The 23,311-nt window shown below is 34.6% G+C and overlaps 1 long non-coding RNA gene across 1 annotated transcript; it reads left to right on the plus strand.

Moving 5' to 3' along the window:
* Nucleotides 1-19,179: 19,179 nt before the first annotated feature.
* On the plus strand, nucleotides 19,180-19,799 carry LOC133789549 (uncharacterized). Its single transcript, XR_009873605.1, has 2 exons — nucleotides 19,180-19,387; nucleotides 19,583-19,799. It is a non-coding gene; the product is annotated as an uncharacterized LOC133789549 (long non-coding RNA).
* Nucleotides 19,800-23,311: the final 3,512 nt, after the last annotated feature.

Raw genomic sequence — 23,311 nt, forward strand, 5'->3', positions numbered from 1 at the left:
AAATAATAATATTTTAATCAAATTACAATATCTCATTATTTATTTAATATTTAAATAACTAAAATTGTGGAACCTAGAAACTGATCACAGTCTCTTATGCGTGTAGCACAGTGATTGTGCACTGTGCTACACGTGTTCCACATGCCAGTGATGGCATGTGATTTTTCCCAATTTTTATTATTATTTAAATACCAAAAATCCCAAAAATAAATTAATTCAAAATTAATTATATTTTTGTTAAATCAAATAATTAATTACACATAATTAAACAATAATTATGTTTGATGCATAGACAAATATTTTACTTATCACATAAGTCCTTTTTGCCCATTTTTGTATTTACCTTTGTCAGTGATTGTTTTAGCCATTTCGGGGACCATGGACCTATAACATTAAACTCTAATAAATAAACTAAATAATTAAACTCTTTAATTATAATAGTTAATTTATTAATTATGATATTACTCCACTATAAATTCAGAATTGCACTCTTTATGTTATAGATATACTTTTACAGAAATCTTTTCTTAAGTCGTCCATTGATATAACCATCTTACAATAGTTCAACCCTCTAATTAATTAGTTCATAAATTAGAATGGAAGAATTACCATTTTACCTTTATAATTTACTTCTTATTCCTTAAGTACCATTAATTCACTAGTGAATAATTAATTTATAATCTAATTATAGATTTGAGCTCAAAATCATTCAGTTCCAGAATTAACCCTTAAGGGAACTAATATACGATCCGTTAGGAAAGATTAGATTCCGTATTGTTGATACATGTTCCCAGCCATCCATGATATTAAATCTCCAAAACAAAAGTCATTAGCCTCATTCTTTGAAGAGACCTTAACGAATGAATCAAAAGATTTAATAAACATGAACAGGAGTTCATGAACACTCAGGATTTAGGTTGATCTATAAATGATCATCAGTTATGATATGAATTACAAGTCTTTATTGTTAAATGGTTTTTGGATAAAGACTTTAATTCATATCAGTCCATGTCATATATAATCATATTATATAAATCACCTTTATCGAGATGTCTTTCCACATCAATAATCCGAATCTAGAATATTTGTATCATTATGATACTCAGTAAACCGTACTTACAACTCCAATTAAAGAATTCCATAACTTTAATTTGTTGTTGTTGACTATTTTTATTCATTCATGTGATCTTAATTCTCTCGTACTAATACAAGATCACATCCTCAATAATGAATATGGAATTTTTCTGATATTTACAAAATTATTCAAACAATAATTTAACAATCTAAATATAACAATAATAATAAAACATTGTATTTATTTATTCACAGAAAAACAAATGTCTTTACATGCTTTTAGGACACACTCCTAACAGTTGCAGCAAAAGAATCCAGGTACAATTACTGATTTTGTCACTGAAGATGGCCGTTTCCTATATTGCTTCTTTTCCCTTGGAGTTTGTAGGAGGGGATTCAAATTTTGTCGTCCTGTGATATGTGTGGATGGCACATTCCTGAAGAATAAGTACGATGGCCATATGCTATGTGCCATTCCTTTGGATGTGAATAGTCATTTATATCCAATTGCGTTCGAGTCGAGGACTAATGGCACGTCATCAATCGCATCCACACGAGCTTTCTTCCTGGTTGGGTCGGTGTGGTCTTCAAATTTCTTAGGTTTGCATCTTTTCCTCTTGGCCAATTCAAACTCTACACCAGCAACATCCCCAGGTTCTATAATAGCAACACCTGGGGTCTCAGGATTTGTTGTGAGTACTATCAGGGGAGGAGTGCCTATGTCATGTACGACAAAATCATCTGCGAGGTCAAGTGAGTCGAAATCAGAATCATCTGGAAGATCTTGTACAAATTTCAAGATCTTATTGACAACATCCATGATGATCGTCTGGTTATTTAGGATGGTATCCTGATAACTCTCAACTCGCTCCAACCTCTCCAACACCTCCCGTAAATCAGGTTGATCAGGACTGGGGTGTACCGATGGGGCCGGGGCCGATGGGGACTGAGGTATCCTCATCATCAGGGCCATCAACAAAAATATTGGCTGCCTTCGCAACCTCAGCAGCTATCTCCGCCACTTTCTCAAAATCAGTGGGAGTTTCTACCTCTTCTTCTTGGCCCAACTTGGGATACAAGAGAGCATCACCCTCAGTCAGAGCACTATAATAATCTATCTCCGAAGGCCGGGGCTTCAACATGGACAACCCAATCAACTGCATCAAATACAAAGCATTAAGTTAGTTTGAAACCACCAAAGAATACTGTATTTTGACATAATATAGAAGAACTTACACTCGTCTTCTTGAACATCGATGCAAGGTCGACCTTCGAAATAGGACGCTCCTTATTGCTCGACCAACTGAGCATCCTCGGAAACTGGTTTCCATGGTTAATACCATACTCACATGCAAATTGCTGGGTGGCTTCGTATGCCCAATACTGCAATGCAGAGACATAACCATACAAACTGTATTTTGCTTCTTTCTGTTTCCCCTAAACTTCCTTCTTTTTCTCATAGCTCCTCTTCTGATGATGCATGTATTTTTTACATGCATCCATAAGCTTGTTAAAAGATACCTTCCCCCATGGGCAAGTAAAGAAGTAATCAGTGTCCTCCACCATCTTTAGCTAATTTATCCAGACATTTAACTTGCCCTCTCGTGCAAGTAAAACCCCCTCAACAAAGAAACATAGGCCTAACTTGTAGGCATCTTCAACTACAGTGCAATTTTTTAAAGCAACCTCCAAATGCATTATCTTCATTGTTTCTTCATCATTAAAGTACTCATTGATTAAGCGGTCTCTAGTCAAGTGTTTCTTCAAATCAGTCTCAGATGGCCTGGAATTGAAGTTCAACCCTGTAACCAAAGCAAACTCGCCTCTACCAAATCTACAGGGTCTAGATCCCAAATGAAAATGCAACTCATCCTCTTTGAAGCACTGGATCTTGCGCAACATTAATTGATGTATGAGAGATGCAGAGAAGTCTAACTTCTCAGCAACGAAAAATTGTTTGAAAGGGGATTCCTTCACCCTTTCTATCAACCCGAGCTCCTCAAACTTGTCCTTGATTGTTTTAAAGCAACCATTACCCCTATATGTGACTCAACTAGGAAAGTGATCTGTCAAGGGAAAAAGAAACTTCAGCATTTGCAAAAATTTAAAATAAAAATAATACAGTTAAACAAAGTCGCGTGAAAAATACATAAATAAACATACATGAACCATCGAACCATTATCGATTACCCATCGAACAACCCTAGTGCATGCATCAAACCACCATCGAACCCAACATAAAACTCAATCCATCGAGCATGCATCGAACCCAACATAGAACCCAATCCATTGAGTATGCATCGAACCCCCATCGAGCATGCATCTAATTTCTTAGGTTTAAACCTGGAACCCATAATGGGCCACCCTATCGAACCAACATCGAACCCCTAAGGCCTACCCTATCGAACGAACATCTACCACCATCGAACCCAACATATACCCAACCCATCAAGCATGCATCGAACCCTCATCGGACATGCATGAAACCCACAGAAGCATAAACCTGGAACCCCAAATGACCTAACCTATCGAACCTAATCGAGCATGCATCGAACCTAAACTTAGAATCCTTCACTACAACAAAAATTACTAACCATAACACTGAAATCTAATACTATGAAAAAAGTATTATGGTATATGTCAAAAGTTTAAGCGGGTCACTAAAAAATTATAGCGCCTAATTAAAATTTTTAGCGGGTATCTCTTTCCTGACCTACTTGCTATTTGCTCCCATCACACCCACAGTCTTCTCCACCGCGAAACCTCCGCCTCTTCCACTGCAAAACGTCATTCAACGCCTCTCTACTCCGTCTCCTCCACTGCGAAACCTCCATCTCTTCCACTGCAAAACCTCATTCAACGCCTCTTTACTCCGTCTCCTCCACCGCGAAACCTCTTCCACCATCTCTCTCAAGACCCTCCCTCCATATTTCTATCAAGGTCGAATCTATTTCATCCTTCTCTTCACATCAGGTAATTTCATTTTTTAAAAATATACTTTGATTTGTAATTCAATTTTATTATTAGATTTCTTTAAGTTTGGTGAAGATCTTTTTCTTAGTCAGCGGCATTGAGGGCTCCGCTGTTCTAGATCTGGCTTTCTTGGTCTATGTACTTGTTGTTTTTGTGATACTCATGGTGACTTATGCTCTGGTTTCGAACAGTGTTGGGGTTAGGAGATTGGGTTCGTATGAGGCCTTGGCCACTGCTACTCCACTTGACCATAATCACATTTAGATGAAGTCCATGGCTGGCACCCAAGCTTAGCTTTGGCCCCAGAAGTTGAAGAAGAAAGCTTATAACTTTTTGTTCATTTCAAGTAAGTAAATGAGCTTCTTTTCCAAACTCTTTTCCTTTAGAACTCAAATTTTGTATATAATATAGATTTAGCATTTGCCTATGTTTTTTTCTTAGTTCTGAGTTTTCTGTTTTTGGATGATGATAGAAAATTGGCTGAGATTTCTGAACTTTCCATTTGCTATAGAACTCAATTTTTGTATATATATTTATATATTGGCTGAGATTTCTGAACATTCCATTTACTTTTGCATAGAGCCATAGATATATGATAAATAAAGTTATAAAGGGCCATCGATTGTAAGAACAAATCTGAGTTTATAACCATTTCTCAATGCTATGAACTAATGAACAATTTATACATTATATATAGATTACAGTTTATGCAATCAGGGTGTTTGAATGAATGCCTCAATAGCGAATGACTCAGTAGATTTGTATTGTTTATTATGTGTGTGATATATTATTTTTTTCTTCATTATTTATATATTTGCATAAATTTATTTGTAAGACATGTTGTTTATTAATGAAATCAAAGCAATTAAGTCTTGGGTGTAGGCTATATGCAATTAAATTCAAGTTAAATTTATGTCTCATGTCATATATAGGCTATTTTGTAACGCCCTACTACCTTAGAGCCGTTACTAAGTGAGTTTGAAATGTTCAATCAACTCGCTAAACGAGGTTTTTTAAACAAAAGTGTGATTAAACAGAAGTCAAGGCTGTAATCTTTGAAAATTCCTTAATTCATTGAAAATTTCAAGTGTCTTATATTTGGGATCCCAAAGTATAGTCTATAAAGTGTTTACAATTCCAAAATAGGTTTATAGGTAATTAACCATCAAAATTAGAGTTTAATACAACCGTTTCTCAAAATGCCCCCAACCAAAGCAGTCGGGCAGGCCAAACATGTACGCGTCGCCCCACGCTCTCCGTACTCATGGCTGGTTGACTTTTTCCTTGCCTTTACTTGCAACACAGAGCACCCGTGAACCGAAGCCCAGCAAGAAAACTCACACAACATATAACATATACATATCATACAGCCATTATAACAGATAACTCACAGATGAACAGATAATCCATAAGATTAAACACATATACGGCCATGCCGTCCCAGAAGCGCTACCACAGCCTGGGATCTCGGTCCTCACCGTAAGGATATCCCATGTATCCTTTGGGGTCTCACCCTAACTATAAGCACTTCATGTGCTAAGTGTTATACCCGGCCCCACTGCCGTTCTCGGCCCTTCGCCGTTCCCGGCTCCTTTACCGTTCATTCTGCTATAACCACATATAGCATTCTCAAATAGCATTCAAACATACAATAATTCAATTAAAGCTACACCCTAACAATAATAAAATCTAGGGCCATTCCCTGCAACAACACTATGGGCCCATGCCTTGCTCTACGGGTGTTACAGTTTTCTTACCTGTATCCCGAGCTTCAAAATACACGAAGGTCACGAGCACGGTCCTCTACCCCGAGCCTCTCCAAAAACCTAGTCACAACACATAAGAAGTACTCTTTAATACTAACCAATCCAAAACCACCTCTCGGGACTAATCTCATACTCTCGGGATCCCCAAATTCCTAAAACAATGTATCGGAAACATCCCTCGAGCCCTCGGAACAAATGCCCAAAAATGCAAAATTCCCTATCCTGAAAATAGCCTAGCGCTGCGGCACTACCCTTGAGGGCTGTGGCACCCAGCAAGTCAGAGAGCACCCCCAGTCCTGATGCAGCCTCGCGCCGTGGCGCCCCTTCGCGAACCCAAAAATTTGGGTTTTCCTCTGCATTTTCCCTAAGCCAAAACACTCCCAATTCAACCCCAATGCATACCCAAACCTCAGAATCAACCCAAAACCTCAAATAAACCATCTAACAACCTATAAACACCACCAACAAGCTCAAACACACAATCACACCCAAAATCCACACTTGAGTTTCAGATTTCAAACACTTAAACCAAAGCTTGAGAAAAATATAAACCAGACTTCTAGATTCTTAAACCATAACAGATATGAGAATTCAAACATGTTTAGAGCTCTTACCTCAATCAAGAATTCAACTTGAGCTGCTCTTCCCAATTAAGTTCCAAGCTCAAACCCCAACCTTCTGCTGAACCTAACCTCAATTCATCCCAAGAATTTACCAAGCAAAGCACATACTTCAATTCTCAATTCCATGATATTCTTAGCTAAATTGTACAACATATACATAGAATTTCCTTACCTCAATTCACTGAATAATCCTCTAAGTTCCCTTAGCTTTAATTCTCTTCTTGCTCCCAAGAGATTTGCCCTTAGTTTTCCCTTTCCTCCTCTAGGTTTCCTTTCAATTTCAGCAAGAATAGGAATATGCCCAAGTGTAAAATGTGAATGACCCTTTTCCCTCAGCTGAAGGTTCCTATATTCTACCAAAAGACCATTCTACCCCTCCAAGTAGATCACTTCCTAACCAAACCTCAAGGGCACTCTTGCCATTTCACCAATCCTACAAATCTACCACTTCCTCATCTAAACTTGTTACCCTTACTAATTACCAATGGTTACTCAAGTTACTCAGTCAACAATAACCATTAACCACTTATTCTCAGCCCAATTTACAAAATTCCCAGAATACCCCTAGGCTCCTCCCGAGCCGGGTATAAAATCCCGTTGTGAATTTTAAACTAATTAGCTCCCTAGAACCGTCTCGGCATGTGCATCACCATCATATCACCACTCACACATGGTACAAATCATATAATACAATTATCACATTTATGCCCTTAGCGGGCTAAAATTACCAATTTACCCCTATCATACAAACGGGGTCCACATGCATATTTATACCACCTAAACATGCATTCTAATCACATACTCATTTAAATTCATATATTAACATGCCAACTCACTTATTGCCCTCCAGACACGCTAATCAAGGTCTTAAACCTTATTAGCAAATTAGGGTGTTACATATTCCATATACTCTGTAGTTTCATTGAGTAAGGTATTTGCTCTTCAAGTTTGTTGATTTTGTTTACTTTTGAAACCTGCATCTTGCTTTCCATCTCCAAAATCAAGATATTCATCACATTCAATATCTTACAATGTTTCTGTAACTTTCATGGTTTTCATCACTTTGTTTTGATAGGCTTTATGTGTATTGAGCTCCACTAAATACAATTCCAGATAATGATGTAGCACAGTTGTAAAGAAAACCCTTGTTTTTGGTGGGAAAACTGGAGTTTATTCACAAGTTGATTGCCCAATTTGCACAAGCTTGATGTACCCCAATTCATCAGTTGTGTTGACAATTTGTAGTTTTGGCTTGCAATGCTTAAATCTTGTTTATTTTTCTTTTAGTAGTGATCTGAATAGAGATAATATAAGATATCAAAGAGCCAAAGATTCCAAGACTAGCATACTTAAGGTTTAAATATAGTTTATACTCTTGTTAATGAATTTTCATGCATCATACTTGAATTAATCACTTAATAAGTCTTTTCAGAAACGAAAATTTATGTATGAACTATAGTTAAGTGTTATACACTTTGAATCATACAAAAATTGTTTCCTGAAGCATAAGTTTAAAATTGAAAAAATATGGCAAAAGAGAGATTGCTCTCTTTCTCAAATTGGCTCATTGGTTTTGGCAAACCAGCTCACCACTTTGTTGAAAACAACTCGTCGCTTTTGCTTAGATCCACTTTTCTTGATTTTCAACAATGCCCTTCTAACGACTCTATTTTAATTTTGGCTATAATTAGACATATTTCTAAGCTGGATATAGACCTAACATCAATTATATACTATAGTATAAAGCTATACAAAGTGTTCTAAGTTATTACCAAGTATATATCTATCTTAAACACTTTCCACACATTTGAGCCAAAATAGTGATTATTCATTTATGAGTGCGTGCATCCTTTTCTTGGTTTTCAACTTATTTTTATCATATTTAGCGTGTGTAGATCATATTACTACAACATAATAGGCTTACTACAACACTAGAATCTAATACTATTAAAAAATTATTATGTTATGGGAATGAAATTATGGGCGGGACACTTAAAATTTTGGGAGTTGGTGTTTTTTCTCTATTTTTTCCCCTCTTTACGCTACTAGGATTATAAGCTTTATTTTTTTTTTCTTTACACAACTTTCTGTCTCTCTAAAAAATTCCAATCTCTCTCTGAAGCCCTAGAAATCTTGTATGCCTCCGTACAAATATCTTGTTTCATGAGATTATTTGTGTACTGACCAGTTTGTCTATATCACACCTTAATACCAGTTCAGCCACATAGACCCTTTTCTTCTCCTCTCTTACCTTTTTCAACCTATCCAATGAATGTAAGTACTTCGTATTTGAATGTGTGATTCAAAGTTCATGCTAGCTTCTTATGTGTCTAATACAATATATTATTCTATAGATTTAAAGTAAACTTATGAGTACTATAAAGCTGCAGTAAAAGGAATAAAGTCACCATCCAGGTCTTTCTTTCACTTAATTGTTTTTGTTCCTCATCAGACATATTTTTTCTTTTATTTATATTTTTGAAATATTATGTTCTTTGACTTAGTTTGTTCAGGAAAAAAATTATTTGATACTACAATTCAAGATAGAAGAAATACAAAGCTGTATTTTTTTAGTGAGAATGTATGCTTCAGGAAAATGGGTCAAAGATTTTATAGATTTGAAGAAGCCAGAGAAAGAAGAGCTTAGGTAAAAGTCTACATCATTGATCAAGTTTTTTATGGGTTGCTTTTGTTTATGTGATTACGTACACTAGTTTTTAAAATTTGTTTTTCTCTTGTGTAGGAACTGGTGGTGGTAAATAGCAAGAAATGGGGACTATAGTGGAGTGTACAATTAATTAGTTGGGGTCTACTATTATACTTAGAACGTCTCATGGAGGAGCAAAAATATTTGGAATTGATTCATATGGAAAATATACTTGGGTACACTACAAATAAAAGTATCTTTTAGTGACAATTTTTTAGTCACAACATATGTTTTGTGTGACTAAATGTCACTTTTAGTCACAACAAAAAATTATTTGTGACTAAAAAATTATACTTAATTACAAGTTGTCACTAATGTAGTTTTTGTCATAACCTATTATTTTAAGTGATAAATTGTGTTGTGACTAAAAATACATTTAGTGACAATAAATTGTGATTTTTATGACTAATACTTTTAGCCATGGACTTTTTAGTGATGACATAGGTAAGATGAATTTTCTTTAGTCACAAAATTTTTAATTGTAGTCACAAATTTTATTGTGACTAAAACTAAGATTTTTTGTAGTGGTACTTGCAATTACTTATGTTATGTACATCTCTGTTCTATACTCCTATGTTCATTGGTTGCATTATTATTTAATATAATTATCTTTTCTATTTGCTTTAAATTTTAAAATGCACTGACATTTTATTGATAGGATGGAAATTGTAGCTAATGATTTTGTCTAATAAAGAAAGATATGAATTTATCAAATTTATTAATAGTATCCCTATATGTCTCTCTTCCTTGATTGGGCACAACTCAACTAGGTTGCCTGTGTTGAATCCCAAAAGATGGTGTTTTAATAATTAAACTCGCAAGTGCACGAATCGTTTCGGAATATAATGTTCATGTAAGTACGAGGTCGAACCCATGGGAGTTGACTAACATCAAAAGAAACTATTTCAAACAAAGCAATAATATTCTAACCTAGTTCCAAATATTTGATGAGATTTTGTTTTAGAAAAATAAAAGACAAGTAATAAAAAGATTTAAGATTAAATAGAAAAATGGTTTTCAAATGAGATATGTAAAATAAGATTATTAAGATATTAGAATCCACAAAATGCAAGTTCAATAGTATTTATAAGTATATTGATTCCCAAGTTTAGATATAGTTGAAATAAATCACACTATACTTTTTTCAAAATACATTTTCTATTCAAGCACAAGTTACTTTAAAAATGTAGGATTTTTCTTCACTTATATAAAATATAATTTCTAAGCATTAGTTGTGTTACAACCTAATGAAACTACAAAAAATCAAAGAGATTATGTTTAGGCAAAATATGATACTTATGCTCTAAGAATTAGATGTGAACAATTCAATGAAAAACATTTAATAAAAGAATATCATATTTTTGCATAATGAAGAACTAAGTGTAATATGCTTTAACAATCAACATTAGATGAAAAATGCATATCTTTGATAGAAAAATCCATAAACAATGTTGTACAAATGGGAAATCAACATACAACAAAAAAAATAATACTATCTAGTTACATTTTGCTTCATCATCATCTTAATAACCTTTGAAAAAGATTAGAAGCTCATAACTAGATTGAAATAAAAATTACAAAATAACATACTTGACATGCTCTTCAAAAGATGAAAATGGTAGAGAAAAGAGAGAAAAATATGTATAGAAGATGTTCAAAAGATGAAGAAGAAGAGCCCCCCAAATGGTCTTACAAGGCTCTATTTATAGGCAAAATATGGAGATTAAATTAATCAAATTAAAATAAATAAATTGATTAATTTAATTGTGTTGGGAAGTGGTAGGATAAATAGAGTAAGTGTAAGAGTATTGGAAAGATGAAATGTTTGGTTGGATAAAATATTAGTGAAAAGCTAGGGTAAAAAAATGAATTAGGAATGTTTATTTAGGTAAGAAAAATAGGGAAGAGTGAATTGATATTTGAGTGAAAAATATTGGGAATAAAAATGTGAGTTTTTGGTCTTAATTTTGTGGCTTTGGCATGGTTGACTTGGGCTAGGCAGATGGTGCTTGAGCCGAAGTGGACTGAAGGCATGGACTGACGCTGAGCCAGGCGTTGGGTTCATTGATGGGAGCTGGTGGCGTGGAGGAAGGCTTCATTATTGGGCCTTGGATGTAAGGCTGGCCCGTACAGCTTGGAAGTCTTCAGGAGGCAGGGGCGTGCGACAAGGTGGTTTGTTGATATGCATATGTGATGCAGTTGGCTGCTGGAGACAACGTGGGAGACAGGTGGAACACGCTGGGAATGAAGCTGCTGGCAGGGGACTTCGTGAGGCCCAATGGGATCGGCAGGCCCAATGGCATTTCAAGAGCTGCAGGACTGTAACGGGCCTGGCTGGAGGTTGGGCTCGGGCCCAGGTTCTTGGTTGGCTTCATTCTTTCAAAAATAACATTTTTTTTTCTCCTTATTCCTTTTTCTTTTCTTCACACTTTCTTGGCTTTTCAAGCACCAAAAATAGAACCATTTCCTACAAAATAAATATAAATTAAGTCATGATAAAATATTTTCAATTATAAATAATTCATATAAATTCTTTGAAAATATTCATTATAACTTAATTTAACATTTAAGTTCAACAATACTCATTTATTTATTTATATAAAATTTTACAACAAAATAATTATAAAAATACATAAAAATCTATAAAAATTAAAATGAAACTAATAAATTCAAAAAGTAATTAAAACTTAATAATTTAATTAAAAACTTAAGAACTAAATCATTTTTAGCTTAAAAATGTGGTAAAATAACTCTAATTTCTAGAGTTATCAGTCTATTCTTTCTCTTTTGGGATATTTATATATTGATACTATCTAAAAGAACTAGTTTAAAATTGTTTTGTTAAATAATCTAGGTTGGAATTTATGCTCTTTATACTACATGGATTCATCATGGTAAAATTCTGGTTTTGGTGGACATCACCCTGAGTTCTCCCTTATCTACACCACCACTTCACATTTTTTGCATCTCTGGCTCTTTTCGCTTTGCTGGCTAGGAAGTGAAGTCTGGCTAATAGGGGCTGTGGTGCTCGTGTTTTTTGGTCAAATCCTCTCACACATACATACCCTGCAGACAAGGTGAGAAGCTTTTTAAGTAAAGCAAAATGTATGTCGTGTACCATGATTCTTTTTTTCTTAACCAATATAGCAAAACAACAACAAGAAGAAATAACAAGTCTGGCTATTAGAGACTGTTGGTTTATACCTTAGGCAAAATGGGGAAGGGTGATGTATGTGCTGTTATAATTTTGATATATGTATTTATGAACAAATTTCATGAGGTGTTGTAAGTGCCATTGTGGTCTTGGATTGTCAAACTGTCAAAGACACTCTAATGGGTGTCTTTTTTATTAATTTTTTAATGAATTTTCTAAACTAAACTAAATTTTATGAATTATTCACACTGATCAAGAACTTTAATTCTCATTTGTTTGTATGATTTGTATGGAACAATTCATTTCCAATCTATTTTATGTTCAAATAAATTCAAATTTTATTCTTTTTCATGTCATTAAAAGTTTTACATCACTGTCTTTTTCTTTATAATTTCATTTTAACCAAATAAGAAGATTTAACTCCATCTCTATTTCATTTCTCTATATGATGTTATTCTAATAAAATTTTGTTATATATTGTCCTTGCATATTTAATTTTATCTATTTATTTTATTTAATGCTGAGTTTTTTTTTCTCTTTAGTTGAAACTTTTCTAGTTGGCTGCCTTCAAAAGAAGAGGCAAGATACTTGGTGTGCAAGTAATTTTTTACGGGAGACTCTTATTTTTGTTTGCAAGAGGTATTCCTTTTACCTTGGTTTTATATTATTGAAATATTAGAGGAGTTTGAATATCTTAAATATTCATCCATAGTGAAGTAGGTTATGAGATTATTATTGTGTGTTGCGGTGATAACGGAAGGTTGAGAACTTGTGTGTGTTAGTGAAGTAGGATCTGAGAAATTTATGTGCTGTGGCGAGATAAGGAAGAAAACATGTGTGTTGTTTGTCTATATGCTTGTTAAGGTAGCTTTCATTTCCAATCGATTTTATATATGTAGGTCACTTAATGTCAAAGAACAGTCAATAATTGAAAATACATGTTCTTGTTTGTTTATTTTTCTATGTTCACGTAAATATGTAGCATATATATAGCAAGTCTTTCAACTCATATCTTTGTCTCCATTATTTAACATATGGCGCAACTTGACTTGGAGGTGGTCATTTAAAAACAACTGATATTGTATGGAGGAAGCATCACTATAATAGTAGTTTCCAACTTTAAAGATAGATTAAGTCCTTGTCAAAGAGAAACCAAACCAATGCCTCAATATGAATTAACGTAGTAGAGTGTTGTAGTAATAGTAGTTCAATAGCATGGATGAAATCTAACTACAATCTACTTCTAAAATTCGTAGTAAATGAAAAGGTAGTTGGGTGACATTTATAATAATGGAGATGGATAAAAGTTGGATCCATCTTAACAGGTTAGTAAACAAAATCATATAGTTTATTTTGGGTATAAGTTTAAGTTTTAGTGCTTGATTATTGAAGTATGCTCTAAAATTTTAGAGCAATAGTGGAATACGAGCAAAAAGCTAGGGAGTTTGTTAAGACAGCCATGACGAATCTCGGATTTCCAACCAATATTCTTTGTCCATGCAACAAATGTCATAATCTAAGACATCAACTTTTAGACGAAGTTTTCGAACACTTAGTTTTGTGGGGCATGGACCAATCTTACAAAACATGGTTTCATCATGGGGAAGATCCAGTTCAAAGCAGCACGACAAACACAAGTTTTGAATATGATTTATTTCGGGCATCGGGAGTATTTTCAAGTAATACCAATGATTTTGGTGATGATAACAATGATGTTGATTTTCATAGTCTATTAGCAGATGCTGAATCTCCATTGTATGAAGGTTGTTCAAAGTATACAAAAATATCGTCTATCGTTGGCCTGTATAATCTAAAAACAAAGCATGGAATCTCAGATGTTGACTTTAGTGAGATGTTGGAGATGATCAAAGAAATGTTGCCGAAAGATAATCTCCTACTGACATCAATGTATGCAGTTAAAAAATTTCCAAAGATGTTTGATCTGAGCTATAAGCATATCCATGCTTGTGTCAACGATTGTTGTTTGTATACAAAAGAGAATGCTGATGCCCAAGTATGTCCCACTTGTCAATATCCAAGATGGAAGCAAAATGAACAGACAAAAGAGATTCTACAAGGGCAGCCTGCAAAATTGTTGAGATATTTTCCTATTATACCAAGGTTTCAAAGGATGTTTAGAAAAGAAGAGACGACTTTAAGCTTAAAATGGCATTCAACCAATAAAAGAACAGACGGGAAAATGCGGCACCCGGTAGATTCAGAGGCTTGGGATGCAGTTTATGAGAGATGGCCAGATTTTCAACTTGAACTTAACAACCTTCGATTAGGACTTGCTGCTGATGGGATCAATCCTTACAAAAACATGAGTTCTACGTATAGTTGTTGGCCTATAATGCTTGTTGTATATAATCTGCCACCTGCGTTGTGCATGAAGGATGAATTTACCTTTCTATCTATGTTGATTCCTGGACCTAAACAACCCGGGAATGACATAGATGTTTACTTAGAACCCTTAATAGATGAGTTACTAGAATTATGGAATGGTGTTTATACATATGATATTTCTACAAAGAAGTTTTTTAATTTAAGGGCCATGTTGCTATGGACCATAAATGATTTTCCAGCTTATGGAAACTTAGCTGGATGTGCGACTAAAGGGAAGTATGGTTGTCCTATTTGTGGCGAGCACTCAAATGTTGTTTGGTTGAAGCATAGCAAAAAGATGTCCTTTTGCAATCATATTCGATTTCTACCACAAGAACACCGTTATAGAAAGAAGAAATATACAACAGCTAGGGCAAGGGAAAGAGCACCACAATTTCCAATTATATTGACAGGTGTTGAAGTAGCTGAGTAGTTAAGCAAAGTGACTAATGACTTTGGAAAGGGAAAAAAGAGGAGTCGTGATATAGACACAGAAAAAATCTGGAAGAAGCACTCCATTTTTTTTAGGCTGCCTTATTGGGAAATATTAGTTGTTAGTCATAACCTTGATGTTATGCATGTTGAAAAGAATGTTTGTGAAAGCATACTTAACACATTTCTCGATTGCAAAGGAAAATCTAAAGATCACTACAACTGGAGATTAGATTTGGCAGAGATGGGCATTATGCCTCATCTCCATCCGTATGAAGAAAATGGTGTTACTCATCTTCCTGCTGCAGCTTACACTTTATCAAAATCTGATAAGAAGTTGCTTTGTGAGAGGCTATTTGACTTGAAATTGCCTTATGGATATAGCTCTAACATTAGAAACTGTGTAGATGTGAAGAAATAGAAGCTGACAAGACTTAAGTCTCATGATTGTCATGTGATTATGCAACAACTATTGGCTATTGCTATAAGGGGTTTAATGGAAGAAGGTTGTAGAGAGACAATTCTTCGACTCTCTAAGTTTTTCCATGGATTGTGTCAGCGTGTGGTTGATAAGGAGGAAATTATGAAATTGAAGTAGAAGCCTTTGAAATTCTTTATAAACTAGAAGAATATGTCCCTCCTTCTTTCTTTGATCCAATGATTCACTTGGTTGTTCATTTAGCACAAGAAGTTAGACTTTGTGGTCCGGTGCAATTTCGATGGATGTACCATTTTGAGAGATATATGAAAGCATTGAAAGGATTTGTAGCAAATTATGCACGGCCAGAAGGATGTATTGCAAATCGCTATCTTGCTGTTGAATGTGTACACTTTTGTGAAACCTTTTTAAAGAAAAATGATAATCGAGATAGCACATTATTAGAAGAAAATCCACTATCAGCAGCAGAGTGCTTTGAGCTTGACCGATTGAACTTGGCAGTAGCGCATTGGTATGTGTTGTTTAACTCAGATATTGTAGAACCATTTCTCAATGTCCATATGGATGAGCTGAAAGAAAGGCACTTAAATCTGAATAACAATCAAACTTTGTTGTGGAATCGACATTCTTAAGGGTTCCCGTTATGGTTTTATGAAAAAGGTTGTATTCTATTGCCAAGATAAAAGTTTACGTTTTGTTTTAGTGTACAAATTTCTTACAAAAATATTTTTATTTTCAGATTTCTAACTTGAGCAAAGTAGATGACATGTTAACTCAATTGGCTGAAGGTCCAAGTCGCGGTGTCACTTCCTATAAAGGGTACATGATTAATGGAATTTGATTCCATAAAAAAAGAGCTGAAAAAACAACTCAAAACAGCAGTGTATACTTGGAAGCACATGACAGTGGGCAATTGAATGATAAAGAAGAGTATTTTGGTGTTATCAAGGATATAATTATGCTTGATTATCGTACTTTTAAGGTGCCATTGTTTTGGTGCGATTGGGCGAATATTCGAATGGGTGTTAAGAAGTCGGAGTTCTATATGGTTGCAAATTTTAATATAGGACAAGCTCAATCCATTAGGGATTCATTTGTATTAGCTTCACAAGTGAAAAAATCTTTTTATGCAAGGGAGAATGAGTCAAGTAATTAGTATATAGCTTTAAAGGATTCAAATAGAGGGTGTTTTGGACTTGAATCCAATGAAGAAAGTTGAGTTTTCTGTTGTTTCTTATGTACTTTGAATGAAACAAATCTACTTACACTTTTTGTATGTAATTTTGGTGTATTATTACACTTTTGTTGAATGAAACAAATCTGGTTTTATTACTCTCTATGGTGTACTTTATGATTTTATTTTACTTTGAATGAAACAATTATGGTTTTATGGTTTTGGTGTATGTTTATTACTCTTTGGTGATCCACATTTCTGATTTATATTCTTATGTTATCTTTCTTTTTATATTGCAACAATTTCAACTTGAAAAATGAGTACATTACGAAGATCTCCAAAAAAACACCTTCGTCCAGGTGCTTTATGCAATTTTGTGGCCAAAAAGTGAAAAGCATCATTGAAGACTCAAGCTGATTGGGACGATACATTGCTTGGAAGCCCTGTTTTAAAGAAAAAGATTGCTTTTCGTAGGTTTTCTACACCTGTTAGAGTTGTAATTGACTCACCACCTGCTCTTAGTACTAGAGTAGCAACTCGTCGTATGGTCTATAATACAGAGCCAGATCCAAATGATGATGTGGAAGACATGGAGATGTCACTTGGAAGTTCAAAAACTAGAAGATCTCTTAATTATGAAGTAGATAAGGTAGTTGATAGTGTTTGTGAAAAGGGAGTAAGGGAGGAACATGAAGAGATAGTTGATGAAGAAAGGGTTGGTGCAGAATTTGAAGAAGGGGCTGCTGCAGAATGTGAACAAGTGGCTGTTGTAGAATGTGAAGAAGTGGCTGAGGTACAACTTGAACAACCTCTTAGAAAATCTGTTAGATTACAAAAAACAATTGATGAGGCAAATCAAACCGAGATTGAAGAAATACCTCAAGATGTAGATGCGAATGTAATGAACTTAGCCAAGAAGACAAGGGGAAAAACTCTATTGGCAAATCTTACAAAGAGGAACAATGACTTAAGGATAATAAATTGGAATGAAAAAGGGCAACCAGTTGGTACTAACTCAGTGCAATTTTCTTCTTTTGTGGGCACTCTTGTGCGAGAGGTTGTTCCTTACACTATTTCAGATTGGAGGAAAGTTTCACCACTCATGAGAGATGTTCTTTGGGCATCTATTCAGGTAGAATTACAAGTTTTATGACTGTATTTTTTTTTATATATTCAGCTCTACACTTAAACATATAATATATTATTATATATTCTATTGTAGGCACAATATGACTTACATGATGATTGGCAAAAAAAGATGTGCTTTGAAATGATGGCAGAACTATGGAGATCTGGGAAATCTAGACTTGTAAAGGATATTATCAATGCAAAAAATGAGAGTGAACGACTAGCCTTAAAGCCGGATTGCATAAAAAGTGATGTAGAATGGAGAGCATTTGTTGCCAAAAAAATTAGTAAAGAATATTTGGTAAGAAATATGATGTAAGAAGTGATGTTGCTGCCTCTTTTATCTCTGTTGGTGTTAAATTAAATACTATTATGCCTCTTTTACTTATTTATTAAATAGGATATAAGGGCCAAATACTAAGAGAGAAGAAAGAAAGATGTTCCACACACCTTAAGTCAAAGAGGATATGCTCGAACAATCGATGTTATGGTAATAATTAAGTTTTATACTATTTGTATTTTTGCTTCCATTATTGTAGTCTCTATTTTATAATCTCTATTGTTGTATTGTGTAGAAAAAAGAAAATGAGGATGTTAAAATATCTAGAATCGATGCTTTTCGGAGAGCCCATACCAAGAAGAATGGTGAACCTGTAAACCCAACGACATCTGATATTTTTGTGAGTATTAGTCATTTAATTTTTGTGATTTTATATTTATTTTCCATAATGCATACATTAGTTATACTAATTTATATGCAGGGTTCATTGAATGAGATTCTCCTTGAAGACCCAAAATCTGGAACTACAGACAACGCTGATGAGGATGCCTTGACAAAATTGTTTGGTAACCCAAAATCTAGTCGTTTAATTGGACACGGAAGAGGCGTAACAAGGTCGAAGCTAACTGTTGTTAATATGTGTAATAGCAAGATCTCCAAGTTAGAAGAAGAGCAACATAATATGAAGCTCAAAATGACTGAAATGATGAATCTACTTAAAGAACACTTGGTGGTAATTCTATCTTGCACTTATAAACCTTAGTTTTCTTTTCTTCCAATGAAACTTATCTTGGTTTTATATTTAGGTTGGTGGTAAAGCGACACCAAGCGAAGGACAGTCTCGCAATGTACCGCAGTCAAACAATATTCAGTCCCCTACGGTAAATTATCAAAGTTGTTATTGTTTTAGTGATTCATTTTAGAAGAACAAATACAAAAACTAATATATTTTCTTTAAAATCATTTTGGTAGAGTATTGCACTAGAAAAAAGACATAACTTTACAGAAGGGAAGAATGGTTGCTACTTGCTTGACTGAGCAGATGTAATTGTTGCTGAAGGTTGTTGGGATTCTAGTGATCCAAAGTTAACTGTACATGGAAAGCCTCTTGGACCAGACTTTATGCGAGTATGGGTTGATGCTGATATTGTACCAGAGTCTTACTTATTTCGTCCTAATAATGCGATGCTTACAATACAAGAAGCAGTTGGTTCCACAGTTGCATGGCCTTCTAAAAAAGTTATTCCAAGAGGTACATTTTCATACTAAAAAAAGAACCAATGTCTTATAATTTAGTGTTTGGTTTCTTTGTTTGCTTTGGTGTAGTTGTGAATTCATTATTTTGTATGTAGTGTCCTCTCTTGGATATAATTTCCATAGCATTTTTCTTGAAGTAATTTGTGATGCTAGATAATAACAATAAAATATTTCTTTGTTTATTTTGCAGATGTGACAAGTGAAATAGAAAATGATACTTAATTTTGAAGGCTTTGTGTTGGGTAGCTGTAGAATATTTTGTACTGAAAGTAGTAACTTTTCAATATGTAGAATATTTAAGACTACTTGAATACTTAAAGAACATTTTGTTGTTGATGACAGTATTGAATGTTTTAAACTAATTTGTGGATTGTTAATACAATGTTGAATGTTTTTACTTTTTGTTATTTGAAAATCAAGTTCATTTGATGATGCTAGTATATATTAGAAAGCTAATTTTAATTATATAAAAAAATTAAAATATAATAGAATAAATTAGTGTTATATAAATGAATATATAATGAGAATTTAAACTTATATAAATATTAAAATAATACGAAAAATGTGTTATAATATCTATTATAATAACACTTTTAATGGAAAGAATTTTGTTATGCAAACTTCATTATATAACACAAATAATGTGTTATACTAAAGTGTAGTATAACACAAAAAATGTGTTATACTAAAGTGTAGTATAACACAAATTAGTATTGAAATGTGTTATATAATCGACTATAAATAATATAATTAAACACTTATCTATTTATTAAAATAACACAGAAAGTGTGTTATCGTTGACAGTATAATAACACATCTGTATAACAATGATAAAGTGTTATGTAAAGTACCCTGACCTACGATAACATAGTCGGTCTTAACACGTCAAAAAGTGTTATGGTATGTTTTGATAACACATTTTTGGTGTTATTAAAAGCTGTACGCCCTGATTTTCCCACGGGCTGATTAGCAGGCCGAGCTTCGGACTAATCATGGTTAGTCCATGAACATCCCCAAGACCGGAGCTCCTGTCTTGAGGTCGTACCTCCTTAGCTCGAGGAATCCCCAAGGACTCGCCGAGACTCCCCAAGACTGAAGCAAGGAATCTGAAGGCCGAAGGTCGGGTCAGGTGCGCAGCTCGTGGTACGAGCTAGATATGGAGGCTATGACCCCTTGTAAAGTCAACACACGCAAGATAAACGTGCATATATCTGACATCACGTGTCCGATATTCCCCTGAATTCTCGGACACGCAGCAGGAACGTGCGTGTTCAGGCACCCACGGCTAGGTTGGGCCGTGCGGCGCGTTATCTCCTTGCCTATTGATTTGACCACACTTATGTGTCAGGTTTAGGAATTAATCATAAATGTCACAGAGTTGATATGAAAAATAAGAAGGTCACGGGATGACCTCCTTACCAACTTCCAGGTGCCTTCTCCTATAAATATGGAGACCCTGGGAGTTGATAAGGGTTGGAAAATATAATCTCTGGGAAGATATATACTCTGTAACCAAATACCCAGAATATATCAATAATATTGACTAGTGGAGTAGAAGGATTTTAACCTTTGAACCACTTAAAAACGTGTCTTGAGTCACCTATTTCATTCTTTACGATCTTATATCTGTTACGGTTCTATATTCAGCACTAATCCCTTTCTCTCCTTCTCTTAATTACCTGTGGGCGAAGAACCGCGTCAACAAAAGAATTTTTTCTTGTAGTGCTTAACGACTTAACCTATCAAACCCCTATCGGGCATGCATCGAACCACCATCGAAGCCCCATCGAACCACCATCGAAGCCCCGTCGAACCACCATCGAGCAACCTTACCAGACCCACAAAAATCCTAGACTTCACTCTCAACATACCCACACTAATCCATACCCAAAACAAACCTGATTCAAACCCAAAACCAGACACAAACACACAAATAATCATAAAATATAACACTACAAACACAAATTAAATGTATTAAAAATAAGAGCTTACCTTTGTTTTGGGTATGGAGAAACTCATGGAGATGGAGAAACTCGAACCCAGAGGCCCTGGGTTTTGGATGAGCTCGTGAGGGGGAACAACAGAGACGGACAAACGACGAGAGGCGAGAGGGAGAATCTTTGAGGCGAGAGGCGAGAGGGACAGGGGGCTTTGATGGTGGCAGCAGCGCGACTTCGACGGGGGCAACAGCGCGATTTCGATGGGGGCTACGACGGGGTTTCGATGGGGTTGGGTTTTGGTTAGTCGGTCGATCGGGGGGGAGATGAACCGAGAGAGTGTGTGAGAGAGAAAGGAGAATCAAAATGGATTGGGGGGAATTGTGACAAGGGCATTTTGGGTACTAGCAAAACTTTTGGCATCATTTTGAAATGATAAAAATGCATAGTATTATTTTGAATTACACCACCCCATTAAGCAAAAAAACTCAAATTTCCCTTCATAAATTGCATGATATATATAGGACAATTCTTCTATAGGGGCTTCACTTTAAGCCCTACCAGTAGGGCTCTCAGTGTTTCTTGACTCGTGAACTGTTTTCGGCGCAATTTTTTTTATGACCGTGTATATTGTAGTTGTTTAGAGCATCCTACAAATTTTCAGAAAATTTCGGATAGTTTACAGTACCAAAACCTAGGTTCAAACATGTTGATTTCCACCCGCATAAAAAAAATTAGTCACGCGTGCAACAACATGTTTGAACCTAGTTTTCGGTCCTGTAAACTATTCAGAATTTTCTGAAAATCTGCAAGATTCTAAATAGCTACAATATACACGGTCATAAAAAAAATCACGCTGAAAACTGTTCACGGGTCGAGGACACTGAGAGCCCCACCGGTAGGGCTTAAAGTGAAGCCCCTATAGGAGAATTCCCCTATATATATGGGATATTTGCAACTTAACTAAATTATTGAGTTTGTACCACTTAAGTTCATAAGTTATTTTTTTACGACGAAAATATATTTTGTCTATGATTTGGTACAGTTGAGTGTATCTGTTTATTTCGTCGTTAAGTCTGTCATCATGACGTGAAATTTACTTATAAATTGGGTATTTTTGTCGCAAATATCCCTTAAATTGAGTACTTTTGCTACAAATATTTCTTAAATTGGGTACTTTCACTGCAAATATCTATTTAATTAGACACTTTTTCCTACGTGTCACAATCAAACTTAACGGTGAGAATTGATAGTTGCACTAAACTGTACCAAAACATGGACGAAAGTAACTTTCGCAACTAAAAAAATAATTTAGGAACTTAAGTGCTTCAAATATAATAAATTGAGAACTTTCACCGCCCCATCAAACACAGGTCATGAGTTTGAGTATGTTTTGGGGAGTGAATTACGCTTTGAATCGAAAGAATCTCTTGTGTGATTTTGTTGAATATATAAAGAGGATGGAGACTTAAAGGAACAATCTTATGTTTTGTATCGGCTGTTCTTTTCTTTTATATAACTACCTAAAATATTTATGGAGACTTTCTTGTTTTATTTTTATTTTTTATGAAACAATATAGATTATGTTAAAAATATAATAATATATGTAGTACTTAACATAATAAATCTATTTACTATTTAATTTTTATCATTTTTACATGAAATTGAATATATTATCTATTAAAAAGAATTAAAAAAAAAAGACAAATGACATAACCCACCCTAAATTGAAACATACAAATGTAAAAACTAATATCAAAAGTATGGAGCCCCCTCTCTCTTTCTCTTTTTCTTCTTTCACGACCGACCAACACCGACCACCACCAACATTGGGTTGCAAAAATTTAACTCTAACCCGTGCAATTAATTTTTTTTCAATCCATCCAATATTTTAGGCGGTTTGGACGGGTTAACTTGCCCAAACCAATCTTAAGTTTTTTTTTAATATTTAAATAATTAGATTCAACAAACTAAAAGTATAG

Source organism: Humulus lupulus, chromosome 7 (genome assembly GCF_963169125.1).
Source record: "Humulus lupulus chromosome 7, drHumLupu1.1, whole genome shotgun sequence".
In the NCBI taxonomy this organism is placed as follows: Eukaryota; Viridiplantae; Streptophyta; class Magnoliopsida; order Rosales; family Cannabaceae; genus Humulus; species Humulus lupulus.